The sequence below is a fragment of the Lepidochelys olivacea genome (assembly GCF_965140295.1).
Source record: "Lepidochelys olivacea isolate rLepOli2 genome assembly, chromosome: 1".
Classification (NCBI taxonomy): domain Eukaryota; kingdom Metazoa; phylum Chordata; order Testudines; family Cheloniidae; genus Lepidochelys; species Lepidochelys olivacea.
In genome coordinates this window covers 63,053,322-63,069,027 of record NC_140411.1, presented here as the reverse complement: position 1 = coordinate 63,069,027, position 15,706 = coordinate 63,053,322, and the positions used below count along the sequence as shown (strand labels likewise).

Here is a 15,706-nt window from a genome sequence, read left to right as displayed (position 1 = left end):
CAGGGGTGAGGCAGTGGAGCTTCAGTGGCAGCCACCTGTGTTGTCCATGTTCGGTGGGTGAATCATTTCCCTGTCCAGTGCTGTCAATCAGATAGTCTCCACAAATATTATAAAAGGGGAAGGGAGAAATCATGCCATCTGGTTTTTAAATTCAGTGTTAAAAGTGTGTTTATAAACACAAACTTCAACTGGGACAGTAATAATGCTTTACATTTCCACAGAACTTTCCCACTGAGGTTCTCAGATCATTTTAGAATATAGGAACACAGGAACTGCCACCCTGGATCAGACCAGAGGTCCAGCCTGCACCAGATGTTTCAGAGGAAGATTAAAGTATCCTACAGTAGACAGATATAGAATAATCTGTCCCTGATATGCACTAGGTCTTCTCCTAACATTTAATAGTTAAAGATTGGCTAAAACCCTGATGCATGAGACTTAGATCTCTTCTAGTCCTTTTGTTAGCATTAATTATTATAGCTGGATATTCTGGTTATCCATATAAACAACCAATCCCTTTTTGAATCTCGCTAAACTCTCAGCCTGAACAACATCCTGAGGCAATGAGTTCCAAGTCTAATTACACACTGTGGGGGGGGGGGAAATCACATGATTAGTTTTTAAATTTGCCACTTTTTACATTAATTAATAATTAAGCCTCACTATATCCCTGACTGGTAGGTATTAATATGCCAAGTTACAAGAGGTGAAACTGAGGTAAAGAAGAGGTTAAGGCATTATTTTCAAAAAAAGTATCCATCAATATTTTATGTCTTTGGTTTTCAGCATCAAACCTGAGGCACCAGAGACCCGGCTTTCAGAGGTAATGAGCACGTGGAGCTCCCTTTGACTTCGTTTTGGTGAATAAAGTACTGTAGACTGTTGTCCTTTAAAAATAAGCTTTGTTCTGTATTTTTCATGTATTTCTTTCCCCCCCCCCCCTTGCAATAGAGCTGGTTACCATTACCAAAGGAATAATGCACTTTCCAAGCTGAATAGTGAAAACCACAATAGGAATCAGTTCCGACTGATCCTTCACCATCTTTCTATAGACAATAACATTAGAAAGCTTTTTCAAGAGAAGGTGAGGATGCAGGAGAGAGAATACAATTGAAAATATCAATGAAATGTAAGCATAAATGCCATTAATAAATCACAGCTGTAGGGTATAACTCCCCACAAAAGAGAGGCCTAATCAATAGTGTACATATAAAAATTCTGAATTTGCTAAATTTGCTTTTAAACAGTATAGCACTGCTCCCTAATGTCACACACACCACTAGCCAAGGATTCCTTGTGTTATGTAAAGTACACTATTTGGACATGTTGACTTCTCTAATTAATCTATAAATACTTGACTTTTACCCACTGCTTTGGTAAGTGTGATAATTGCTGGGGAAAGGCCAAAGCATTTATGGTCAATCAGATGATGAGCGAAGGAATATGGCCCTTTCAGCTGAGTAAAATGCAAAGCATTATGTGGCAAGGCAGAAGCTATTAGCAGGATCAATATTTCTCCTCGTACCTTAATAAATCATTATATCAAAGAACAGTTGCAGGATGAAGAAAATCTCATTCTACCAAAAAGGATGCTTCCAAATCTGCAAATAAAATTGTAATTTAAATGCTAAGACATAATTGGTGTACAAAGGAAACTACAAGCTCAGAATCCAGCCCTCTGATACCAGACATGTAAGCAGTTTAAATCATTAGTGAAGGAAGAAAAGCAGAAAGAAAAAGAAAGAACAGCTCTGTTCAGAGCTGCACATGCATAATTTGCAAATCGGTAAATATGTATGAACCTGCACCACCGTAGCTAACAGATGACATTGTGTTTAGTATAGATATCATAGGTGGCAGAAGCTGTCAGGGCCTGGTGGTCTCTGGTATCTTAACTGTTATACTGAAAAGAATCCATTTCCAACTAATCACACTTTTTTTTTCTCTTCATCCACGTATATTATCTTTAAATATGTGACATGTTTTTCTGGTAGAGGAGGGAAGGGAAGAAACATTCTGAAGGCTATTTTAGGGACTGTAAAATTTTCAAACACACTTGCCAAATTCAAAATAAACAAAACATCACATGTTCATGGTTTGGATATCCCAATGACTTTTAGCTGTCTTGTTCCCCTGGGCCTAATTCTGCACTCCTTCGGAGGCAAACTCCTGTTAACATTAGTGAGAGTTTTGAATGAGTATAAACTGCAGGATTTTGAGCTATATGTTTAGTACAATAGGTGACTCACTGACAACAGATAGCTAATAGGTGTTGGAGGTAGATATGCCACAACTTATTAAACAACATGGGGTCAAAAGTTTATGTATTGCTATTAACCACAATAGAGTACACATGAAAAACCACAACTGCAACCATGGTTTGGGATTGTATCACATATGTCATTTATCTATTATTGTGTCATATAATTAATCCTTTAGCTATTGGATTAATATCTCAGTCTACTGAGGAAGGGTGAAATAAAACAGGTGCCTTTGTCCCTATTGAACATAAAGGGCATACAGCCAAAATATCACACAGTGTTGCAGCAAATATTCTAATCTATAGCTTTGTTTAGTCAGGCTGAGTTTAGATCTTTTCTTTATTGAAGAGTTGCTGTAAAAGAGTGGATACCACTTAGCTCTTTAAGCTGTTGCTTTTCATCTCTATCACAGCACTGGAAAATTTTTCTTAAAGTTAAGAATTTTGTTATGGAAACCAAAGTGGGTACTTTCTGATTCTTCAATTTGTATTTCATATGGTTGAACTCCATACAGCTGACACCTCATAAAGTCAACAGCCATATGTCTGGAAAGCTGACACCTCTGCCTCAAAAGAAGAGGAGAGTCAGCATCATGTTGCTAGGTGACAGCTCCTCTCCGCCCTCTGAACCTGCAGATATGTACCCCCCACCCCACCTCCCATCTCCCCACCAATTTTCTGGCAATGTAGGCTTTCAGCCATATGGTTGTCAACCTAATGGGGTGTTGACCATGTGGGATTCAACCATAAATCTGGAGCCCTGAGCTATATGCACAGATAAAAATAAATAATTAATCTATGTTGCATACTTTAAATGCTGTCTGTGGATGTATTTTCTTCCAAAAGTATAACGGATCAGCCTGTCCACAAAGCATGTCTAGAATCAGTTTGCTGGCCGATTCTCACGTGGCAGAAAATAGATCAATCCTGCTTTATAGAGCATAAGAGGCCCTCTTTGGTAGTATAAAAGCATTTGTTTATATATTTAATTGTTTGCATGGCTCCTGAACACTCCTCCTTTTCTACTGAGAGGTGTGGCTGTCCTGTCTGTTACATCAGGCCCATTAACACACATCAAAATATCACATCACTATTGCCTCCAATTATATTTTAAAAAGCAACCTAAGGGTACGTCTATTCTGAAAAGAAAAAAACGACAGCACTGAGTCTGAGAGGTTGGGTCAACTGAATCAGGTTTGCAGGGCTTGGTCTGCATGGCTAAAAACTGCAGTGTTGACATTCGGGCTCCGAGACCCTTCATCCTTGCCGAGTTGTAGAGCCTGGACTCCAGTCCACACCCGGACATCTACACTGCCATTTTCTGCTCTGCAGCCTGGGCCTTGCAAATGCAAGTCAATTGACCCGGGCTTTGAGATTCAGTGTCGCAGCTCTTTTAATAGAATCATAGAATATCAGGGTTGGATGGGACCTCAGGAGGTCATCTAGTCCAACCACCTGCTCAAAGCAGGACCAATCCCCAACTAAATCATCTCAGCCAGGGCTTTGTCAAGCCTGACCTTAAAAACCTCTAAGGAAGGAGATTCCACCACCCTAGGTAACCCATTCCAGTACTTCACCACCCTCCTAGTGAAAAGCTTTTTCCTAATACCCATCCTAAACCTCCCCCACTGCAACTTGAGACCATTACTCCTTGTTCTGTCATCTGGTACGACTGAGAACAGCCTAGCTCCATCCTCTTTGGAACCCCTTGTCAGGTAGTTGAAAGCAGCTATCAAATCCCTCCTCATTCTTCTCTTTTGCAGACTAAATAATCCCAGTTCCCACAGCCTCTCCTTGTAAGTCATGTGCTCCAGCCCCCTAATAATTTTTGTTGCCCTCCGCTGGACTCTTTCCAATTTTTCCACATCCTTCTTGTAGTGTGGGGCCCAAAACTGGACACACTACTCCAGATGAGGTCTCACCAATGCCGAATAGAGGGGAATTATCACGTCCCTCGATCTGCTGGCAATGCTCCTAATTATACAGCCCAAAATGCTGTTAGCCTTCTTGGAAACAAGGGCACACTGTTGACTCATATCCAGCTTCTCATTCACTGTAACCCCTATGTAAGCGGGGGAATAGTCCCGCTATTGTGGAGAACTTTCCTGGCTTCTGCACTACCCCGGTGAAGTGGGCTAGCGAAAGGATCTGAGTCCTCTTCTCATCCACTGTCCCACTTCCTTTACCCAGTGGCCTCCTTGCCCTTGAGGACTCCCCTTCCACTCTCCTGTCTGGCAGAGTCCTCGTAACCCCAACAAGGCTGGGCCCAGGATTCCTGGGGGGCTCGACCCCCAACCCTGCTGTGGTCACCTAGGACAGGGGCTAGGGTGTCCCCACTCCGGGGTACTCTCTCTGCACTGGGCGCTTCTCTGACCCACTGACTATTACACACAATTTAAAGCAAATGCAAGTGTCATAAATATAAAGGGAAGGGTAAACCCCTTTGAAATCCCTCCTGGCCAGGGGAAAGCTCCTCTCACCTGTAAAGGGTTAAGAAGCTAAAGGTAACCTCGCTGGCACCTGACCAAAATGACCAATGAGGAGACAAGATACTTTCAAAAGCTGGGAGGAGGGAGAGAAACAAAGGGTCTGTGTCTGTCTGTATGCTGGTTTCTGCCAGGGATAGACCAGGAATGGAGCCTTAGAACTTTTAGTAAGTAATCTAGCTAGGTATGTGTTAGATTATGATTTCTTTAAATGGCTGAGAAAAGAATTGTGCTGAATAGAATAACTATTTCTGTCTGTGTATCTTTTTTGTAACTTAAGGTTTTGCCTAGAGGGGTTCTCTATGTTTTTGAATCTAATTACCCTGTAAGATATCTACCATCCTGATTTTACAGGGGGGATTTCTTTATTTCTATTTACTTCTATTTTTTATTAAAAGTCTTCTTGTAAAACACTGAATGCTTTTTCATTGTTCTCAGATCCAAGGGTTTGGGTCTGTGGTCACCTACGCAAATTGGTGAGGCTTTTTATCCAACATTTCCCAGGAAAGGGGGGGTGCAAGTGTTGGGAGGATTGTTCATTGTTCTTAAGATCCAAGGGTCTGGGTCTGTAGTCACCTAGGCAAATTGGTGAGGCTTTTTACCAAACCTTGTCCAGGAAGTGGGGTGCAAGGTTTTGGGAAGTATTTTGGGGGGAAGGACGCGTCCAAACAGCTCTTCCCCAGTAACCAGTATTAGTTTGGTGGTGGTAGCGGCCAGTCCAAGGATAACGGGTGTAATTTTGTACCTGGGGGAAGTTTTTGACCTAAGCTGGTAAAGATAAGCTTAGGAGGTTTTTTATGCAGGTCCCCACATCTGTACCCTAGAGTTCAGAGTGGGGGAGGAACCTTAACAGCAAGTTATTTAATCAACAATTAATTTTAAAAAGAATAAGGGAAAATGGGAAAGGTTAAAGCAAACACATCAACCCACTCTGTGGCAGGGAACATCACAAATGGTGTCTCTGGAATGTCAGGGCAGTTCACAGTCTGTTCCTTGTAAGTCCCAGGCCTCCTTCTCAGGCCCTGGCTGTGCTGTAGGGATGCTGTGGCTTGGACACTCGCTCTGGTGGTGGCCACACATTCTCAGGCTCGAGGTGGCAGCACCCTTCTTTCCAGCATTGCCCCTGCCCTGTCAGGGTTACCAATCCCCCTCCGAGTCTGGCCTGCAGAGCCTCCTGGCTGAGGCGTCTCCGTGTGCTGGGCCCACTGCCCAGGGTCCCCCCCTTCACTCTCCCCAGCTGCTCACGACACCTGGCTCCGGACTGCTCCAGCTCCACTCTGCCTCAGCATGGCTGCTGCTCTGCCTCCAGCTCCCTGGGCTGCTTCTCTGGCCCCTCTGGCTCTGGTTGCTACAGCTCTGCTCCCAGGACAGGTCTGCTCTGCAGGCTGCTTCTGTGACTCTGCTCTCAGCACTGACCTGCTTCCTGTGCTGCTTTTCTGGCCCCTCTGGCTCTGGTTGCTGCAGCTCTACTCCCAAGGCAAGTCTGCTCTCTCTGGGCTGTGACTCTGGCTTTGAGGCTGCAGCTCTGCTCGCAGGACAGGGTCTGCTCTCTCTGGATCTGGCACAGCTCTGATCCCCCGCTCAGCTTGGGCCCCTGCTTTCTCCTTAGCTCAGCCCCACTCTGTCTGACCCAGGCAATTCCAGCTCACATGGAGGACGAGACCTTGCTGGCCTCCTGACTCCCTGATTAGCCTGCCCGCCCTGTCATTCAGGCTGACCTGGAGAATTGGCCTCTCTGCATTACTCCTAGGGACTGGCAGTCTCAGGGTCCTGATTCCCCATCGACCCCTACCCCTTTTAGTACTGGGAGCTAGCAACTAAAACACCCCCACTGAATGTTAGTAAGGGGGCAACAGTCCCCTTAAACCTAGGTCCTTTTCTGCAGAACTGCTGACTAGCGGCTCGGTCCCTAGTCTGTAGCAGTGCATGGGGTTCTTCCGTCCTAAGTGCAGGACTCTGCACTTGTTCTTGTTGAACCTCATCAGATTTCTTTTGGCCCAATCCTCTAATTTGTCTAGGGCCCTCTGTATCCTATCCCTATCCTCCAGCGTTTCTACCACTCCTCCCAGTTTAGTGTCATCTGCAGACTTGCTGAGGGTGCAATCCATGCCATCCTCCAGATCATTAATCAAGATATTGAACAAAACCGGCTGCAGGTTTGACCCTTGGGGCACTCCACTTGATACCGGCTGCCAACTAGACATGGAGCCATTGATCACTACCCGTTGAGCCTGATGATCTAGCCAGCTTTCTATCCGCCTTATAGTCCATTCATCCAATCCATACTTCTTTTACTTGCTGGCAAGAATACGGGAGCCCACGTGGGAGCCCATATCAAAAGCTTTGCTAAAGTCAAGGAATAACACATCCACAGAGCCAGTTATCTTGTCACAGAAGGCAATTTGATTAGTCAGGCATGACTTGCGCTTGGTGAATCCATGCTGACTGTTCCTGATCACTTTCCTCTCCTCCAAGTGCTTCAGAATTGATTCCTTGAGGACCTGCTCCATGATTTTTCCAGGGACTGAGGTGAGGCTGACTGGCCTGTAGTTCCCAGGATCCTCCTTCTTCCCTTTTTTAAAGATGAGCACTACATTAGCCTTTTTCCAGTCGTCCGGGACTTCCCTGGATCGCCACGAGTTTTCAAAGATAATGGCCAATGGCTCTGCAATCACATCCGCCAACTCATTTAGCACTCTCGGAGGCAGCGCATCCAGCCCCATGGACTTCTGCTTGTCCAGCTTTTCTAAATAGTCCCGAACCACTTCTTTCTCCACAGAGGGCTGGTCGCCTCCTTGCCACGCTGTGCTGCCCATACTTTTACTGCAGTGTAGACATACCCTAGGATACCATGGTTGCCTGGATCCCACAGTACCTTTTTTTCTTGGCAAATGTCTGCCTTGTAGATTATAAACCCTTTGGGGCAGGAACAGTCTTTATTTCTGTGTCTTACACAGCACGAAGCATACTATCAGCACTTGACCTTAATAATCAGCAACAGATGGGAGTGGCCCACTCTGAGCATAATCCAAAACCGATGGATCATGCCCCATGGATCATGCACCAGCGGGGGAGGGGCCACCACAAATGTTCTGCCTAGTAACATGAACCTCATTTTTGCAGTCAGTGAGGTCAGTGGTGCCAGACACTCTTTAAAGAGACACACATACTAACTCTTCACACAAATAATTGGGAAGGTATTAAATGGGCTCAGTGAAGATTAAAGCTTTTCTTATACCAGTCAGTCTGAACGATTAACAGCCTCTATGTTTGTCATTAATTTTGGTTGCCATAGTAGCCCTTTTAAACTTGTCTCTAACAACAAAGGAGGAATTATCTTCTAACCCTAAATCAATCAGAAAGCGAATGATTTTATACTCATTTTTGTTTCATTATTGCAGGTAAAGCATGACGAACCGTTACAACAAGGCTTTCTGAGAGGGATAAGATGTCAATTTAAATACTCAGGTGATTTTTAAAAAGCAGACAAGGAAATTAAAAGGACAGCGTCAATATGATTGAAGTTAGAATTCAGTCCTAAGACAAATTTGAAAGACAACATATTACAAAACCTAAAAGCAACAGAAATATTTCTATGTTTTTTTTTAAATTCCAATTAAAGCAGTTTTTGGCCTGGATTTAAACATTTCCATGCAGTATTTACAATCCGAACATTATAGCCTTGTGCTAGTGCACAACAGCCAAGAAGGGGAGAGGGTCAGTAGAGGTCAGTCTTGCCTATAAACAAGAGAGAAACCGACCAGTGAAGCAGAGGAAGTTTCATCTACTTCATGGACAAGGCTGTTCAGACTGTAATGGGATTGGTGGCCTGCACCATGGGACAAGTGCCAGGGACCAAATGCAGCATCTTCTCTAACTTTCAGCCATTGTCACACACTGAGGTTTTAGATGTGCTTAGGGACCTTCAGGCTGCAACCTGCAAATTGGATCGATGTGTTTCTTGTCTGATAAATTCTAGGAGGGAGATATCAGGTCTGTTATTGGAAAACACTTTCATTGCTTTCTTTCTGGAGGGCATGGTGACAGCACCTCTTAAAGTAATTGTTCAGCTCTTGCTCAAACAGTCATGTCTTGAAACTGAAAATTATTCCAATTATTGTTTTCCCTATAATCTGCCTCATTTTGAGGAGAGGTGAAAGGTGCATTATTGAAAAGGTAGTAACCAAGCAACATCTGACATACTCAGATTTCCTTGACACTTATCAAACTGGCTTTAGTTCTAGGTTCAGTACTTGGACTGGGCTGGTCTCACTGGTCAGCATCCTCTTTCTGGCAACAAAAGATTAAGTAGAATTTTCAAAACTTTAAATGAGAATTGCTCTCCTAAGTCAGATAGGTGCTTTTGAATGTACTACTCTGACTGTCCGTGTAGACGCTCTGCTGTCTTTGACACCACTAACTTCAAGGTACTGTTGACATGGCTGCAGACTGTAGGAGGTATCGACATTGCGATACTCAAATGGTTTTTCTCTTTTTTCTCTGAGAAGACCCAAAGAGTAATATTTGGCATACTATCTGATGGATATCCGATTACCTGTGAGGCACCACAGGTTTCCAGTGTCACCCTCCCGTTCTATGTAAATATGAGTGTGTTAGGGAAATAGTGCAGACTGCTTCTTTCTGCATACAGAACAGATCCAGCTCTATGTCTCTATTTCACTGAACCCAGATAATTCATTTGATTGACTTTCCTCCTGTCTGGTGGAGAGGAAAACTTGATAGCAACTGGTCTGCAGAACCTCACCCAGGATAAGAGATAGATAATGCTGACAGACCATGGAAAACAGCTAGAATAAACAGAGTTTATGTCTGAAACCCTTTCTTGCAAGGTTACTGTAATTCCCCCCAACCCCCGCTCTGCCTCCAAAAAACCCACAAGTGAGCGTGGAGAAGAACACTCCCTCTCCAAAATAAACCCAAACTCATGAAAGGTTTCACAAAATGAAAGAGACAAAATAGTGTAATGCACGTCGTAAGCATATTTATCCCTCAAATATAAAAGGAACACATTTTTCTTCCCAAATTAAAAGGCTGCAATTCTGTAAGTAAAAACACAAGAATACCAATACTCAAGTTTATGAATAAGCAGCCACGTTTCATCTTCTCCCGTCTACTGGATTCAACTTCGGACCTTTGTATTTGGAATCAGTCTCACTAGCTAAGAAATGGAAAGGTTCCATGGCGTCTCAGAATAAATGTGCCTTTGGTTCCAACCTCCAGTTCTTTATTAATTACATCAAGCCAGAGTTCCACGGAGACTGTGACAATAGCGTCAGCCTGTTATCTGTCAGGTCCCTCTGTAATGGCTCTCATAAGTTGAATGCACTTTTGTGCAGTCCTGACTCTGTACATTGTGTGTTGTGTTTCAGTCAAACTTCTTTCCAACTCAGTGCAAAATTTCAACGTCCTGATGGTAGATGGATGCAAATATAGAGACATAATCTTTCTGAGAATTACATCATGTAATCCAGAAACTGGGGTCACCAATTCCCCTTTTTCAGATGACAACCAGGCAGAGGTGGCTGTGGAAGAACTTTTCAAGTTCCATAACATATTTTCAGGGTGTTATATATTATGATTTTCTCAGTGAATTTTTAATAGTGTACTGAACACCCATACAGGTGAATTTTAGGGTGACTGCACATTAGACGTTGTCTCATCTTTTTGATTTTATTTTTGTTGTCTGAGCCAAACTGTCTTGTCCCATTTTTCTCAGTGTTCTTATAAGACATCTTGGACACTATATTCTGTGGTCAGATGTAGAATCAATAGCATTAAGTAGGAACACATTATTCCCTGAATGCTTGGATTGTTTTTCCCATGCAACCAACCATCTTGCATTAAATGCTGACATGGATTCTTTTTAGTTCTGCATTCTTTTTCCCTTCTGCATCTCCAGTTGTAGCTGCTAATAACTGATCTCAGGAATCTATATCTGTCTGGAGCAGTACATCCCAGGAGATGTGCTTCAATTATTTCTTTAAAATGGTTGTTTTGTACGACACTGAAGGAGATGTTGATAACCTAGAAGTAGTTTGCAACTTTCTTATCAAAGTCTGTCTTACGGCTGTTTTATGATATAATCATAGATGGAACTTGGCAGGTTTTCTGAGTGTTGGGGATGAACAGAGATTGCTCCTGAATGAAGCTGATGCCAAAGGGTTGCTGGAACTATCATCACAGCTTAGTTTTGATGATGACAACAGCATTGCAAATGTATTCACTGTAGGATCATCAAACTCAATGTTCTCTTCTTCCATTACAGTAAAGTGGCTTTCAATGGCACATTTAATGTTAAATCTATCATTTTTTTGCACTTTTTTAGATAAATAGCAAAAGAGAAAGGATTTTCACTTTCCAATGTTGGGTTGGATTTTTTGTAGGAAAGGGGAAAAGATTTTTCATAATGCTGCTATCTTTGAAGGAGCTAGACCATCTTTCATTTCTCACATTTGTAACTCACAGGTCTTATTGGAGACACGGCTGCTTTTGGATATTTCAGAGAGTAGCAGTGACCATGAGTGCCTTTTTCTCATCTTCTTGGATGTGAGGTTGCAACCTTTCCTTTCGGATATTGAACTCACCCCAGTAATGCATGCTTTTCTCACATTCATTTTGGATTATTGCAGCATGCTCTAGCTAGAGCTATCTCTGAAAACTTCTGGTTTGGCGCAGAAACTGAATTCACTCAGTTGGCTGATTATCTCCCCCTGACGATGGACGAAGACCAAATTTGAATTCCGGTATTATTAGATCCATCAGTTGTCTTCGATACCATTGATCATGAGGCATTGTTGACTCACCAGAGGACCCTGGAGAGAGTGGACATGGCTGCTTATCAGTGGCTCCATTCTTTTCTCTCAAAGAGAACTGATGTGTAGCTGAGGATAGTTGCTTCACTCCCCAAAAAGCTCTCAAGTGAGTAGAGTGCTGTCCAGTGTCATTCTGTCACCCTTCCTGTTCAAAGCATATACGTGGGACCACTATGAGGCATTAGGTGAGGTGTTTTCAATATGGTAATGACAACCACCTCTATGTCTCTATTTTGACACAATCAGATGATGTGGTTCAACGCCCCAGTTGGAACCTAGCTCAGACTGAAGCCTAGATGAGAATGAGCTGGAAGAAGCTCCATGCTCAGGAAACTGAGATGATGTTCATGGTGGCTTGGAGGAAGCAGTCAGAGATGGCAAAGGCAATATTAGTTCCTTTGGTTGAGGGAGTATTTCAACCATTAGTCACCAGGGTTTTAAACTTGGGGCTGATTCTAGATCCCTGGCTACTACTGCAATCATATTAAAACAGCTTTTCACCATGAGCATCTGGCCAGGAGGCTGTGACATTTTGATTTGAATGTAGACTTTGCTACTCTTTATATAGAGACTTTTGCAATGCACTCTACATATGGTTACACCTTAAAACCATTTGGACATTGAGGCTAGTGTAGAATGCAACTGCTTCCTTTGTAAGCCTATTGAACTCTGGGAGGGAGTTTAAGGTGTTGGTAGTTATCTATAATTCCCTAAATGGCTATGAACCTGCCCACATGAGAGCGCCCTTCTCCTTATGCCATACTACCACAGCTGCAGTCAGCACACATGTTTGAGCTGGACCCCCATCATTATCAAAGATGACTGCTGGCAGGGGGTTCTTTGCAAGGGCTCAGCATCTGCATCAGCAGATATGGAATTTGCTCTCCACCTTCATCCTAACTAAGCTGAATTCGGTGACTGCCTGGGCCATTGCAAAAGTCATCTATGTGATGGGGTTTTGGAAAAGGTTAAGGCTATGAACCTGGAACAATGAAGGGGGTGGGGGAAGGAGCTTTTTTGGTAGGTGGCTGGTTGATCAGGCTCCCGTCTGATTGACTGTTTTAATGCGGCTGAGTTTAAACTATAATTGGCAGGGCACCAGATGCCTTGTTGAAGCATCCTTTTTATTAATGAAATGAAAATAAATGAAATCCTTGTGAAACTTTAGCTGGTGGGAATGCATCTGACTGCTTTCTTACTAGCATTGTTCACAGAGAACACATTATATCTGGGCTACCGAAACTGCACTGGCTTCTATATGCTGACAGGGGTAATTCTCTATCTCGGTTCTTATTTAGGCTCATCAATGTGGTGTGTGAGAACTGATGGCTTTTTGTCCAACTTACTTTAGAGACAGCCTTTCTTCTGCGATACCATGACAGCTGAGATTAGCTAAGGTGTTTGAACTAACAGCCACCTTTGAAATGGGAGGTAACTGATCACCAGGTGTGACCAATGAGGAATCCATTTCTAGAACAATTTGCATCATAGGCCTGATCTATAGCTAAAAATTAGATTGGCCTAGCTATGTCACTTATGGCTGCAAACAATGTCATACCCCGAGCACTGCAGTTGGGACAGCCTAACCCCTGAAGTAGATATGGGTAGGTTGATGGAAGAATTTGAAAATTCTTCCAGTTTCCCTCGATTCCTCTCTGTTTAATGCATTACCTTCCCCTGCTTCATATTTGCAAAGCTACAACATCCTGCATGAGTAGCCATTCCATCATTCCTGCAGCCTCTAGCGGGAGAACTGAGCTGTGAGCAGCCATCCCGAAAATCCCTGCAGCTACCAGTGAAGAAAGAGAGGCTGGTGACCCTGAAGATCTCCGTTTAAAGCTGTGATGTACACAAACCCTGTTTTTAAATGGTATATATTTCCAAATTTATGAGCGCAGAAGGGCATACTAGATATATGCATGGCTCTGGAAGGAAGATTGAAGGTAGTGGGTTGCCATGCTTACATTCACTGTAGGAAAATTGCTCTCTCCAGCCTTTGTGAAATTGGTATTTTCGTGCTTGCATCTCATTATATTAGAGAAGGCCTGCTGCTCCTAAATCCATTCTGAGTTCACCAACAACCGAGTGGCATTCACTAGACTCAGTGTTCTATTTTGAAGCAGGATTACAGTCAATCTCAGCATATTCAGAATGAAAAACTAAGAGAAAGCAATGAGATAAAGGGGGAAAGCTATAGAACAAGAGGAAGTGAGGGAGAGGGAAACACAACTCAGAGATGGGAAAAAGCTCATTAAAAAGATTTTCCTATTCCAGCACAGTAATGAGTTTCCATTCTTTAGTCCGAATTGTTTTCAATGTTTATACTTTTTCTCTCCAAAAATCGAAACATGTTTTGCCATAGAAATATCACGGGTAGAGTTTAGAATGTCCACTGCAGGACTGTTAGGTAGATGTGTCCTCTGCAGATAAACACCGATAGGGGAATTAGGAAATACCAACAGCAAATAAGTAGCAAACTGAAAAGAAAAAAAAATCTAGAAGAGAAAGTGAAAGGCTTAGAGGGAGAATGTGAGAGGCATCACAAGCAGGAAATAAAAATACTGAATGCAAAAAAAAAAAAAACTGTGCAGAAAGAGGGAAGATAATTGTAGGAAAAACAATACAAAAAGTGTGCAATAAAACATAAAAGACATGCTGGATCAGATCAATGGTACATGCAGTGAAGCATCCTCTCTCCCACCACAGGCAGTACCAGAAGGTGGTGTATAACCCCCGTAATGGACAATTATACAACAACATGGATATTACAGAAGCTTCTTCCTGAAATAGGCAGTTGGTGATTGACTTATGTCCTAAAGTATGTAGGTTGATATGCCTTATAAATGTTTAGTGTAGATAATGTAACTGTCGCTGATATTCACATAAATGTCTAAGCCTTTTCAAGATCCTACTAAATACTTTGCCTCAATAATTGTGAACAAATGTACTTCTTTTTTAGTTTAAACATCTTGCCTTTTAATATCATTGGTTGTCCCTTGTTCTTGCACTATAAGAAAGGTGTATATAAGAGTACCCTAACCACTTTCTCTATGCCACTTACGATTTTAATATATGTTTATCATCGCACTTTTTATTTGTCTGCTCTCTAATCTAAATAATCCCAATTTATATGTAAATCATAAACTATTATTTTTCAAGAATCAGACTTCTGAACAATGAACCTAAGAGCTCTTCCCTCCTTAAAATATGTCTTTAAACAAAAGACTAATCTTGCTCCATCTGCACAATAGTCATTGCCTCAATTTGTGTCAAATGTGTCAGATACACAGGTAAAAATACACAATCCCAACTACACTTTGTTAAACAGATTCAGCAATAACTCTTAGACGACGTTAGTGAACCATGACCCGAAGTCACTCCTAGGCAAGTCTGGAATGCCAGCCTTTATAAAAATCACAGTTAATAGTAAAGGATTTACATTCCAAATGCCAACACTAACAGCAAGTTTTCTCCCTTTATACTGAATTCAGTGTCTGAACTTTTTTTCCCTCTCCTCAAAAACAAAAACACAAGTTTTGCCCCAGGGAATATCATGGTCACAGCTTGAAAGAAAGAAGCAAAGAATTTGTAAAGCCTGAAAATGACATGAATCATTGATGGTTATGCAATTTTCTCTAACTCTTGAGTCATCCAAATTCAGAATATGTAGCTTTCCATTACACAATGACATAAAATTAATTGTATCTATTCAGTCTCAAATGGGCCAGATCTTGGATTTTTGTTCATTCCAATATAAATGTAAAAGCTGTGTATGAAGTTCAGATCTGGATCCAAACTGCCTTAGAGGTGGTTCAGATCTGAGGCCCTCTTAAAAAAACACTCAGCTTGAAATGTAGTCAAATTTAAAAAATGAATTAAAAGTAGGTATTACACCTGCCCGAGTTTCAGGTATTACATGTGCCCAAGTCCCCCTGCCAACATTTGTGTTTACAAGCATATTTCCCTCTGTAACTACATAATTATATAAATAGGAAACAGTGAAATTTACTATACAAAGAGTGCTGTCTCAAGCACAAAGTCAGATGTTTAAAGGTATTTAGGCACCTGAATACCTTTCCACATCCATCCCCAAATAAACAAACTCAATACATAGGGCATATTTTGGA

At 42.2% G+C, this 15,706-nt stretch overlaps 1 protein-coding gene across 12 annotated transcripts in view; it reads right to left on the bottom strand.

The window, feature by feature from the left end:
- ENOX1 (ecto-NOX disulfide-thiol exchanger 1) overlaps positions 1-15,706 on the bottom strand; it is a 509,722-nt gene that overhangs the window by 347,666 nt on the left and 146,350 nt on the right. The window lies entirely within an intron of this gene.